The sequence below is a fragment of the Bos indicus genome, chromosome 22 (assembly GCF_029378745.1).
Source record: "Bos indicus isolate NIAB-ARS_2022 breed Sahiwal x Tharparkar chromosome 22, NIAB-ARS_B.indTharparkar_mat_pri_1.0, whole genome shotgun sequence".
Taxonomy (NCBI): Eukaryota; Metazoa; Chordata; class Mammalia; order Artiodactyla; family Bovidae; genus Bos; species Bos indicus.
The window spans coordinates 33,813,463-33,826,418 of NC_091781.1; the positions used below are offsets into that span (position 1 = coordinate 33,813,463).

General features: G+C 40.1%; 1 protein-coding gene across 5 annotated transcripts in view; it reads left to right on the forward strand.

Moving 5' to 3' along the window:
- SUCLG2 (succinate-CoA ligase GDP-forming subunit beta) overlaps positions 1-12,956 on the forward strand; it is a 515,982-nt gene that overhangs the window by 54,644 nt on the left and 448,382 nt on the right. The gene's annotated exons all lie outside the window — the stretch shown is intronic.

Sequence of the window (12,956 nt, forward strand, 5' to 3'; positions counted from 1 at the left end):
TCTTTTTTCTACAGCCTTGTAAGATTGTAGTGGTTGATAATTTTATTTAACTTAAGTAAAGAAGGTAAAAAGTCATCTACCAATGAACGGCAGGGCAAAGATGGACCACCAGATCTTTAGCTTCACCCTTTTAAGCCTGTTTCTCACTGTCAGCTCCCGAACCCTTCATCACAACATTACCAAGCAGCACATCATATTTTGTAGTTTTATTTCTCATTTTCTCTGTTAACTTTTAGTTTGGACCAGGTGTTTATTTGTAGTAATATTGTATAACATTTCACTCTAGGTTCTCGAAAGGGAAATAATTAGGATTAAACTTTCTTGAGATTTCTTAGGTTCTTTTGAATCCCTCAATTTTAAGAGGCTATAGAATGATTAGAATATTATTTTCTTTGCTGCTCAGATATTGAGTGTCACATTGTCTATTTTGTAAGTCCTTCCGTCTGTGTGTGCTTTTCAGGTTTTTCTATCATCACGACATACTTTTCAAATGAATGACAGTATTTCTTTCAAAAGTTTTCTGGAACAAAGTGAATGTCACGTATCCTATGCTGTGGGATAAATTCTCTTTTCAGGAATTATTTTGAAGTTTCATTTTCATGTTATCTAATTTTCTGAAAGCTTGCCTTGAAGATTCACTTCTGTGGGTTATTTATACAGATATATGTAAAATTTAGCAATCTCTGCCTTTCCAACTTTGACTAAAGAAACTCAGATTATTGCAAGAGATGACTAATATGAATCAAAAGGTCTGGTGTCTATTTTTCTAAGTAGGACATTTATATGGGATATTGGGCAATCAGATTTAACACTTGAGACTGTAGTTTCTCTTATAAGTGGGAATTCTGCCAGTGGAAACATGAAGAAAGGGACACTGTATATGTTGATTACTTTCTTAACAGACAATTCTAAGATCTCACTTCCCAGAGTAGTAGTATTTCATTCATCAACAAGAATGAAGTCTCCTTCTAAACACAAATAATGCACTTGGAACCTTGCAGACACCAATTATCATTCTGTACAGCAAACCTTCAAAATGTCAGACGATCTCAGGAATTTCCCCAGCAAAGGTTGATCATTTACTATTCTCCGAGTCATTTCTTAAGTGTGCCAGGGTGACAGGTGAACTTGTGAGATTGAGTTAGCTAGGTCACTCAAAGTTGCTTCTATAAAGAAGCCATGAGAAGTCTATTTCTATCAGGTAAATCCCATTAAACTCAAATGTATCCTAAACTATTAAGTGCTATTAGATTGTTAGAAGGAGCACAAGTGGGTTGACTGAAATAAAGTTGGCCCTTTGCAAGCTTTCTACTGAATTTATTGGAAAGGACTTCAGGGAATAATTTAAGGAGAGCTGACAAATTGGGAAATGAAGGGAATGGAGTGGGGAAGGCGGCAGGGCTCTATTGGGGAGCTGAATCTGATGCACTGAGTTGACATTTGTGACTCATGGTAATGGCCATGCTGAACACATGTAACAAAACACCTTCACAGACCTTCTGTGTTTATATCCTCCCAGCAACCCTGGAAGATTTGGTGTTCTGCTTCACTAATATCTCTGCTTTACTTACTCAGTGTCACAAGCTCATTTGAGGTGGAGTTCTTGAAAACAGTCTTCTCACACCTTTGGGCAAGGTTGCTGAAGAAAAGTATCTAGTGTTTTCTCTTCTCTGAGTATTCATGTAATCTCCTCTGGTGGCATGTGTAAATGCATAAAATGATTGACTGGGATTAGCTGACCAATTAATGGCCCCAGAATACAAGGTTGAGCACTGGCTGTTGTATTATTCCACTGTTCTGAATTTGTTTTCCAGTAAGCACTTTGCATGAAGACTATTCTTGGAACCCCAAAGCCACAGAGACTACCAGAGAGACTCACTTGCATGAGTGAAGTATATCTCTCTCTCTCACACACACACAAACACACACACTTTTTATGAGGTGAAAGAGTGACCTGATTTTCAGGAAATTCTAGAGTTACTCACTCATGCTAGTAATGAGCAGAAACAAGTTTTATGAACGTGAACCTGACATAAAAGCAAGCCACCTGGCACAGCCCTGAGACAATTCATAGATGAAAAGCTGTGTCCTCCCCTGCTGCCCTGAGCTCACCTGTTCTGCACAGCTGTAGTGCTGGTGTGCTGGAAGGGCCTGAGCACGCGGGTGGATGCTTCATGCTGGCTTCATAAGGCTGTGACAGCTTGGCAGCAGGGGTAGGAAGTCCTCCAGAGCTCAGTTACTCATGTACAGTGTGAGCTATTGGCACAGCATGATCCCAGATTTCTTTTAGATCTGATTTTTTACTTCTTCTGTTGAAGATTTTTTCTGGCTTGCTGTCTTGTATTTTATTGATTAATAAATCCATCTTAACTCATGGAATTAGGCATAGTTATTAAATTTATTGTGTTAAGTATATAACTGTATTTTAAAAATGGGTAATGACGAGATTACTATCAAGTCATATGTGTGTCCAATATGAAGAAGTTTCAAATGCTGCTTTCTTTTTATATTTACTCAGATAATGTTTAAATGGGCTTACCAGGTGGCACTGTGGTAAAGAATCTGCCTGCTAAGGCAGGAGACACAGGTTCGATCCCTGGGTCAGGAAGATTGGAGAAGGAAGTGGCAACCCACTCCAGTATTCTTGCCAGGAAAATTTCTGTGTACAGAGGCTCTTGGCAGGCTACAGTTCATGGTGTTGCAAAGAGTTGGACACGATTGAGCACATACGCATATAATGTTTAAATAAAGGTCATAAAGTGTACTTGATACTGTTGAAGTCTCTTGGTACCCTTTCCCCAAACTAATATCTCTCTCTGACTGTCTAACCTAGTCACTGTTCTAAACTTGGCATGCCATTTTTTAAATTGTTGATATGTTAACTCACATTGTTGCAGAGGGAAAAACTTTTCCTCTACCCATCTTCGGTTCATTGTCTGGGTTCCTTCAAATTAGGCTGAGAAAAAAGAAAAACAGGTGCAGTGTGCACACACATGGCAGCACTCAGTGATGAGTAACTTAAAGAGGTGATCAGAACTCAGGCTTTTGTAGCATCTTAACAGAACAGTAAATTTGTAGGGGAGTGATAGGATGAAGGAAAAGGACTTCTAGGGGGAGCAGATTGTGGGAGGTTAAATAGGTGGGGGATACTGATGGGAGGTAAGGACTAGTTAGTAGGTTCCTTGAGTTGATCCCTCTGGTGTTTCTGTGGTGAGTCTAGATTTATCTCCCCTGATTAAGAATCATTCTACCCTTGGGAGGGGAGTTTGGGGGAGAATGGATACAAGTATATGGAAGACTGAATCCCTTTGCTGTCCCCCTGAAACTATCACAATGTTGTTAGTTGGCTATACTTCATATAAAAAAAAAAAAAATTGAAAGAAGGGTCATCCTGTCCTTCCTTGTTCGTGCATGTGTGTGTCAGGGACAGGGAGAGAGAGAGGTAGTTGGGAGCAGAGAGTTTTTCTTGTGTCTGTTTCTTTTTGTTTTCCTTTAGCTCAGAAAAATCCTTATGCCTGAATGGCATATTTTTGGGGTAGCATGCTCGGAACCCCTTTATTTATCTCCATAAGTTTGTTTAATATTATTATTTTTCCTGTTTAAGTATGCATACTCTTATGTGTCCCCCTCTTGTCTGTCACTTGCTTTCTTTTCCCTCTCTCTGTTTTGCTTTGAAAATTTGTGTTGATCTATTTCAAGAGTTGGCTTATTCATTCAAAACATTTTAAGAAATTCCATTGGATATGCTACATTTTATTAATCCTTAGGTTTCATTTCTTCTTCTTCTTCTTTTTTTTTTTTTTACTATTTCTGCTTGCTTTCTCTTTAATTAAAGGAGGAATTCTGTTTTCTCCTTGGAGAGAAGCTGCAGATGGGCCACTGTAGCAGGAGAGTGCTATAGGAGGGCCGTTTGCCTGTTGCCCACTGGGATCTATATTAAATAATGAAAGAAGTTTATAAGATCAAAGACCCAGCAGCTCTGATGTTGTAAAATGATGTACAGAAGTGTCAATAATTAAGTGTAATGCAAAGGCCAGTTTGGGCAAAAAAGTCCAAAGTTAAGATTGTTTCTAAAGAAATGCTTTTTTATGAGTAGCAGGTACGTAAAACTCACCAGGCTTAATGAACGAACCTTGTAAAGTGTGTGTGTGTTGGGTGCATGTGTGTGTCTAATACTAGATGTATTTTTACTTTATTCCCCACATGTAATCCATGAGGAAGCTTTGCTTAATTACCAAATTCTGCCCTCCATTTCTGTTTCCATCTCCACCACCTTCTCTGTTGTCTAGTTGAGGATTCTACAAACTGTGGCCTGCTAGCCACATCGTTTTTGTAAATAAAGATTTATTGGAACACAGTCCTGCCCATTTATTTATGTATTATCTAATAAGTCTGCTTGTGCTACAAAAGCAGAGTTGAATAGTTGCAACTGAGACTATCTAGCCTCCAAGCCTATAGTATTTACTATTTGGTTATTTACAGAAAAAGGTTGCAGGCTCTATTCTGGTTTAATAGTGCTCTCTTATAATTGGTTTCATTCTGTTAAACAGAAGACACAGTCATTTTTCTAAAATGTGAATTTGATCTTCTCATCCTAACTGTGAGTAAAAATAATCTCAACTCTACTCTGTAGCTTAAAAGCACCTGCAGGGCCTGGTCCCTGCTCACCTTTCCACCCTTATCCCTTTCAGGATTCCCCCTTGTTCTGGTCATACTGAGCCTTTCCTGCGTCAGAACAGTCTGCTTGAATTCTCATGGTTACTTCACATGTCTCCCTGCTTTCTGACTTTAGGTTTTTGCATGGATCACATTTCCTCGGAGGTGACTGCTCAATCTGCAGTTAGCCTCCATCATTTATTATGCATATTTTATTTCCTTCATAAGCTTCTTTGTAATTATACTCTTCATTTATGTGCTCACGTCTTTCTTCCTTGCTTCCTGTCTTAGGATGCAAACTCTGTGATGGCAAAAAACATGCCTGTACTGTTGATCTTGGTTGCCAAGCATAGTTACCGCCACATTTTAAAGTCCAGTGGAAAATTGTTGAATAAATGAAGAAGGTATAGCTTCTGCCTAATTGTTTGGTAGGAGTTAAAATGCAAGCATATGTTTATGCTACCTAATTTGTTTTCTTTCTCTGTATAAATAAATCTTGCCCACTTCTGTTCACAGTGTAAACTTAAGGTGATTTTCTTTCAAAACATAATCAAGCTGGCATACTCTTCACCAGGGAACAGGCAGGCATTTTGAAACACTGCTTCTCAGGATATTTAGAGCCTTTTATACATTTGTTTCTGCTGTTGTGTTAATATGCTAATGTTTTTTGGGGTTGTATTTTTTCTCTTTCTTTCTTGCTGCTGGCAGAGCAGCAGTGTGGAGTTATGGAGTGAAGCCCCCTTTGGACATCTGTCCTTACTACAAAGAGTTTTACATTTCTTTCCTCCTTAAAAAAAGTGCTGCTTTTCTGCTGAACCTAGGATAAAAAGAATGAAGCAGTATCTTTGAGCATCTTAATTCTTTTGACTTAGTGAAATCCATTCAGGAACCTCTCTCTTATTCAGAGCTTCTCATTTTTCCCTTGAACCTCCGTTCCAGTTCTGCTCAGTACTGTTCTACAGTGAAATCCACAAAACAGAACCTCCCGCCTCTCCTCTCGCCCCAGTTTATTTCACTGCCCAGGACCCACTTTTGTGGGCTAGGAGGCCATTCAGGATTTCTGCCTTACTAAAGAGCACAGACTCTGGAGTCTGACACACACAATCCTGGACTAGAATGCGGCTTTGCCTGTAACCACTTAGCTTTCCTGAGCCTTCACTTGCTCATGTGTAAAATGGGCTTCTGCTAGTTTGTTCCTTGTAGAGTGGTTGTGAGAATTAATTGACATAGCACTTTTCTAGTATCTAATACAGTTTCTGCAGCTTCGTGGCACTTAACAATTGCCAGCTAGTATTTGGTGTAGTCTTAAAATACAATACTTTGTCAAGGTACTCAAAGAAGAATTAAATCTAAAATAGCATCCGGCTGTGATCCAGTGTCTGGAGAGTCTGAAAGGGCAGCTTTGAATTCTTCCCTGCTAGGACAGATTATTTTATTTTTGTAACAGTTGCTGCCCCCCTTACTGTGGGCCTTAGAGAAGATGTACTATCAGAGATGTATTGTAAGTGAGGCGTGAATAGCCTCAGGCTCCTAGTCTGATCCTCATCTAATAGTTTATTGTAAAGAAGAGTTCAAGTATTACTTCTCTTGATCACTGTAGGCCAGGCCACTCAAGATGGCTGTTCTCTTGCTTTCTGTCCATCCCCTGTCCGACCAGTGCCTGCTTCACCTACACCCTACTCTCTTGACTGACCTTTCTGTGAACTTGCCCCATGTCCCAGCTATTGATTGTTCTTATGAAAGGGGTAGTAAGAAGCATGCCCCTCTCTGGTTTCCGTGGTAACTAAAGAGCCCCCCTGATGTCCATTCCCCTCTAACTGGTAATCTCCTCCTCCCCCACAGAAGCAATCCACATCCTGCCCACTGTCCCCACACACAACGGGGTGGTGTTGCTCCAGGATCCTGCTTCAGACACACATGTTCCCCATCTTTATTGTTTATATGATCACCTACTATTTTTATTCTAATGATTCCTCAATGTCTCCTTGTCACCCTTTTCTCCTGATTTGTTTTTCTACATTAAATCATAGTAGCTAACCTCTTTTTGGTGCTTATGATACACTGGGCATTGTTCTAATTGATTTGTATTTAGTCCCTCAGTTCAGTTCAGTTCAGTCGCTCAGTCATGTCCGACTCTCTGCGACCCCATGAACCGCAGCATGCCAGGCCTCCCTGTCCATCACCATCTCTCGGAGTTCACTCAAACTCAGGTCCATCGAGTCGGTGATGCCATCCAGCCATCTCATCCTCTGTCATCCCCTTCTCCTCCTGCCCCCAATCCCTCCTAGCATCAGAGTCTTTTCCAATGAGTCAACTCTTCGCATGAGGTGGCCAAAGTACTAAAGTTCCCTACAGCAACCTGTAAGGATGGGCCTGTTTGTTTTCTCCCTTGTAAATGAGGAACCTCGTTTCAGCTGCCATTTCTCTCATCCATAGAGGGTAGCTTTCCTCTGTACCCCTGTTAGAGTTCAGGGACTCAGCCACAGGTGACTCGTTAATTGGTTAATTAACTTCCTTACAGTGTGCAAAATGGGAATAACGTGAATGGCACATGGCCAGTTCTGGACAGAAAGGATGCTATATTTTCAAAGGTTATCCACATGAAGGCCCCACACTTTAGCTTGAACACACAGTAAATATAACAGAGTCTTGGTACTCACTTTCCTGCTCTTTCTTCTGACATTATTCTGTCCTTTCCATAGGCTTAGGCTTCAAATCATGACGCTGCTCTTCTTTATCTGTTTCTTTAGCATGTTTTCTTTGTGAAGCAGGAGTTGACCTGCTGGTATTATCACATAAAAGGCTAAATAGAAAAGTGCTATTATTATTATTGTTATGATTATGTTATGATTATATTATGTTATAAACAGGTTATTAAGAGTTATAAACACTTAATCTCTTTTCCAGGGCATCAGTCAAGTTTCTACTTCATCAGAGTCTGTTTTAAGCAAGCAGACCTTTTTATGGTACTCTTACTGAGACACATCAAGTTATATCTGTCTTTTCATTTGCACCAACACGTTTATTTGAAGCCTAGTATTTCCTAGGTAATGTGACTAAGGTAGATTTATGGGTCCTAATTTGCATACAGAATAACATTGGCAAAAATGAAAATATAGCAAATAATACCAACTCTTGGCCTGCCATAGCCCACCGAGCATCTGCCTTCCTTGCCTGTAATGAGAGGGAAATGTATTTTCTTTCGAGTTTATAGCTAATTCCTTGTTTGTATTCCACTCTTATCAATGCTTTTGAGAGCTCAAAATGAGGTTTAAGAGCCTCTTCCTGCCTAATAGCAGGTGTATGTGTTAGAAGTGGTAGTTCTGTGTCACAGAGAAAGCAAGCCTTTGCTCTCCCACCCCAGTTTCACACCTCACTTGAAAAAACCCTGCTACATTTAAGTAAGCGAGCAAACCCTTCATTGTCTAGGCAAGTTAATAGACTCGAGGTTATACATTTGGGTTAAAGCCTAGGTTTAAGGACTTCCTCTCAGTGTTTTTGAGTAAATTGATTTTCATTCCACAAATAATAAAGTTTTTGTTTGTTTTAAATTATCAGATCAGATCAGATCAGTCGCTCAGTCGTGTCCGACTCTTTGCGACCCCACGAATCGCAGCACGCCAGGCCTCCCTGTCCATCACCAGCTCCTGGAGTTCACTGAGACTCACGTCCATCGAGTCAGTGATGCCATCCAGCCATCTCATCCTCTGTCGTCCCCTTCTCCTCCTGCCCCCAATCCCTCCCAGCATCAGAGTCTTTTCCAATGAGTCAACTCTTCGCATGAGGTGGCCAAAGTACTGCAGTTTCAGCTTTAGCATCATTCCTTCCAAAGAAATCCCAGGGCTGACCTCCTTCAGAATGGACTGGTTGGATCTCCTTGCAGTCCAAGGAACTCTCAAGAGTCTTCTCCAACACCACAGTTCAAAAGCATCCATTCTTCGGCGCTCAGCCTTCTTCACAGTCCAACTCTCACATCCATACATGACCACAGGAAAAACCATAGCCTTGACTAGATGGACCTTTGTTGGCAAAGTAATGTCTCTGCTTTTGAATATGCCATCTAGGTTGGTCATAACTTTCCTTCCAAGGAGTAAGCGTCTTTGAATTTCATGGCTGCAGTCACCATCTGTAGTGATTTTGGAGCCCAGAAAAATAAAGTCTGACACTGTTTCCACTGTTTCCCCATCTATTTCCCATGAAGTGATGGGACCGGATGCCATGATCTTCGTTTTCTGATTGTTGAGCTTTAAGCCAACTTTTTCACTCTCCGCTTTCACTTTCATCAAGAGGCTTTTGAGTTCCTCTTCACTTTCTGCCATAAGGGTTATGTCATCTGCATATCTGAGGTTATTGATATTTCTCCCAACAATCTTGATTCCAGTTTGTGTTTCTTCCAGTCCAGCGTTTCTCATGATGTACTCTGCATAGAAGTTAAATAAACAGGGTGACAATATACAGCCTTGACGAACTCCTTTTCCTATTTGGAACCAGTCTATTGTTCCATGTCCAGTTCTAACTATTGCTTCCTGACCTGCATACAAATTTCTCAAGACTAGTCTCCTATTTGATGAGCATTTAGATCACTTTCAACTAAACTGTTATGTACACCACTACACAGAAGAACCTTTTATGTATCTCAGGTACACATGTGAGTGTTCTGCTAGTTTAAACACTCAAGAAGTAGACTTCCCAGTTCAGAGAATGTGGGTGTTTTGGTTACTGCCATCAGTGCTGTCAACATTGTTTTTGGAGTTGGTCACTCTGGTGTTTGATCATCAATAACATTATCAGACCTTCATTGTTTTCTCCTGTCAAATGGCATCTTTGTTACTTTTGGCAAAATGGCCTCTCCTTTTTGTTGTAGATTCTGTTTTCCTGGTTAGCAGTGAGTTTTTGGCTCTTTCTCAGTCTCTGTTGTGCTGCCTTCCTGAGTGAAGCAGGACCATGGATGGTCAGGCTGAAGAAAGACAGGGCGTGTAGAGAGCCTGTGGGCAGATGTGGCTCGTGTGTTCTCTCTTTGAGGATGGGGTGCCCATTTCTTTCTAACGCCCTTTATTGTTTATTTTCTCCCTCCCATGGTGTTATTTCAGTAGTCTCTACACTTCTAATTTTAAAACCATGGGGAAAGATGCTTTCTTGATCGTGTCATTTTTTTTTCCTTCTGTGTAGCTGTCTAATTTTGTGCTTTGAGTTTTCTCATGAATTTTCGCCTGCTTAGTCACTGTCTTTTTATCTCTTGGTTCTCTTTGTCCTTTCCCTCATTTTTCATTCTTTTTCTTCTGCCTCTGCTCCCTTATTCCCATAGGCCCTTAAATCTTTATGTGGTGCTTTTCTTTTAAGTTGTATTTTCCCCTTCCCCTCCAAGCTTAGAAATGCTTGCTTTGTCAAAGAAATGCGGAAGGGAAGGGAGCAACAGAAATCCGGAAGGAAACCAAACCCAGGTGCCCACCCACTTCAGCTGTTTTGAGAACATGATGCTGTCCCTCATGTGGTCACGTTGCCAAAATCTGTATGAAAGAAGGAAAGAACACTGAAATTAGTCCCTTTCACAGTAGGGTCTCTGGGCACATTACTTCCTATCTTTAGGTCTCAAGTTTTTGAATACAAAATGAGGAGGCTGGACCTCAGTAAGGCTTCTGTAGTGGCTCAACAGTCAGGAATCCACTTGCCAGTGCAGGAGACACAGGTTCAATCCCTCGGTCGGAAAGATCCACTGGAGAAAGAAATGGCAACCCAGTCTAGCATTCTTGCCTTTTAAATTCCATGGACAAAGGAGACTGTTGGGCTGCAGTCCATGGGGCTGCAGAGAGTTGGACACGACTGAGTGTGCACACAGACACAGTTGCAAAGAGCACAGGAAGTGATTTGAAGGCAAACAGGCAAATTTGAAGGCAAGCAGGCAGGAACAACTAAAAGGCACGGGGTCAACATGATCTTTAAACTCTTCCGTTACATTCCAGAGTTCATAGATTCCCTTGGAGATTCTTGACTTCTTCAGTGAAGATAATAGTATAGGGTTTTAACAGGTCATTCCTCTTAGGAGACGAAATAAACTACTTACACCATTTTAGAGTCTTAGGTCAGCATCCACTCATACCTTCTCTTCCCTTCCTGCCAAAACCTGGAGCAGCTACATTTTTCCTTACATGCACTGTGCCAGCATTTCCTGAGGATCTTATTTCTGGTAGATTTTTGGCCTTTTGAAGACAGGAATATGATCCTGCTTATACCAATCTCAGTCTTTATTACCAAGAGGCTTCTGAGAATGTGGAGCTAGAATATAGTCGCAGGGCATCAACAGTATTATATAGTCAGTCAGTACCGTTGATTGGAGAAGCTTTGCTGTGTTATAGGCATCTGTGATATTGGGGCAGTGGTCAACCCTGCAGCCTGGGTTTCCTAACTGGTAAGATGGTTTTTATTAGGACAAGTTAGGTGCTATAGATGGGCTAAGTTCTGCAGCAACAGCAAATAGCTAAGTGTCAATGGCTAAAAGTCCACAAAGGTTTATTTTTCACTGCACATTCATTGTGATCCACCTGGGGATGGTCAGTCCTTTCTCTAACCCCTAGCTCATAGATCAGCTGCCATTTCGAATACTGACAATCTCCAGGTCATGAGAGAGAGCCTGGATGGGTAGCGGGTTGATAATCAGATGCTGGACCTGATGTGTCATGTACCATATGTACTCATGCCTTATTACCTGCAACTAGTTGCATGGCCTCACCTAACTTCAGCTAAGGCAAGGAAGTACCTGGTAGGAGGACAGTTTGGAATATTTGTTAGTTAGCATTAATGGTAAGTACAGAGATAATAATACTTGACTTTTCAAGACTTTTTGGCCATTAGATAATACGAATACTTATAATGCCTAACCCATAGAACATGCTCAGTCTCAGTAATAGGTGGAACCATTATTATTATTATCATTGTTATTATTTAGCAGTTGATTACATTTCCAACATTCTTTACAACATCCTTCTACTTAGAAAGTGTTTCTCTTCTTTTTTCTGCTCATGAAAATGCTAAAGTAGACTCAACTTGTTTGTCTCTAGACATATCATAGATTCTTAATTAATGAAGTTGAGTTAATGAAGTTTTAGAGCAAGACAGGGGCCCTCAGGTCATTATTCTGTAAGATGATCACTTTGTGAAGTGATGGCTTGAATATCAGCGGTGGCTTCAGAACTGTGGTCACTGTGTTTTCAATTTAAGAGCCACAGACTCTAAACAGCTTTTCATTTTGAGTCAATGCAGAAACCGTCAATATGTATTATATGTCTATGAAGCTGGTCTCCGGATCAATTGCAATTAGTTTGCAGCAGATTGCATTAACATATCTAAAATTAATACAGCGAATGTTCTGATGAAAAGAAATTGACCACAACCACACTATGGCTGTTTTTAGTCTCTCTCAAACGTTCTTTTCAAACAGTATTTCTTTTCTTCTTTGTTAATGGCTTTAAATTGGTATGTCAACTTAGACTTAATGTATTGATCCTTCCCTAATTTACCTTTTAAAAGTGGTCCCAGAATATGGCACATTACTAATGTTCAATCGTTTCTTTCTTTAGGGGACTTTTACTAAATGCCTTAAGCTTGAATTTTTTTTTTTTTTTTTTGTCATGTTACATGAGGTGCTGTTAAGACTGCTAAGTCAACAAGTACATTAATTTTTGAATTGTGTTTTTCAAATTACTAATGTTTCATCAAGATTTAAAAATTCAGAAGTAAGATTAACAAATTATGTATAATTAACAAATTATATACAGTAAATGTGAGCATTATGTCTAGTAGTTTATTTTTATCTTAGCATTTTCTGTTTCTAAAGAAGTAGTGCAGGCAACTTCAGTTTTAATAACATCATTACCAGTATTTATAAGGATGGAACAAAGAGACAGCTTGAGGCTTGATCATGTTGAAATGTGAATTTTTTACAAGTGTGTATAAATTATGTTATGCTTATTTTAGATCTGAAGGAGTTTTACTTTTTTTAGAGCAAGTCAGTTTCTGGAAATGAAAATTATCTGTATCAGGGGACAAAAAGACAAAAGGCAGAATTTATTCATTTGGCTATCTTACTGGTATTTTTTCAATTTCTTCTGTATGCCAAGCACCATCACATTCTTCATACAGATACAAAGAAGTTGAAGACACACTCTGCCCTTGAGTAGAACCCAGTCTTGCTGTAAGGTTCTGGAGCCTTTTTGGAATGCCTCCCATCCAGAAGAGCTTCATGAGTGCATTGTAGCTTGGAGATGCCAGAAGAACATGCCATTTTAAGGACACATTAGAGGTCT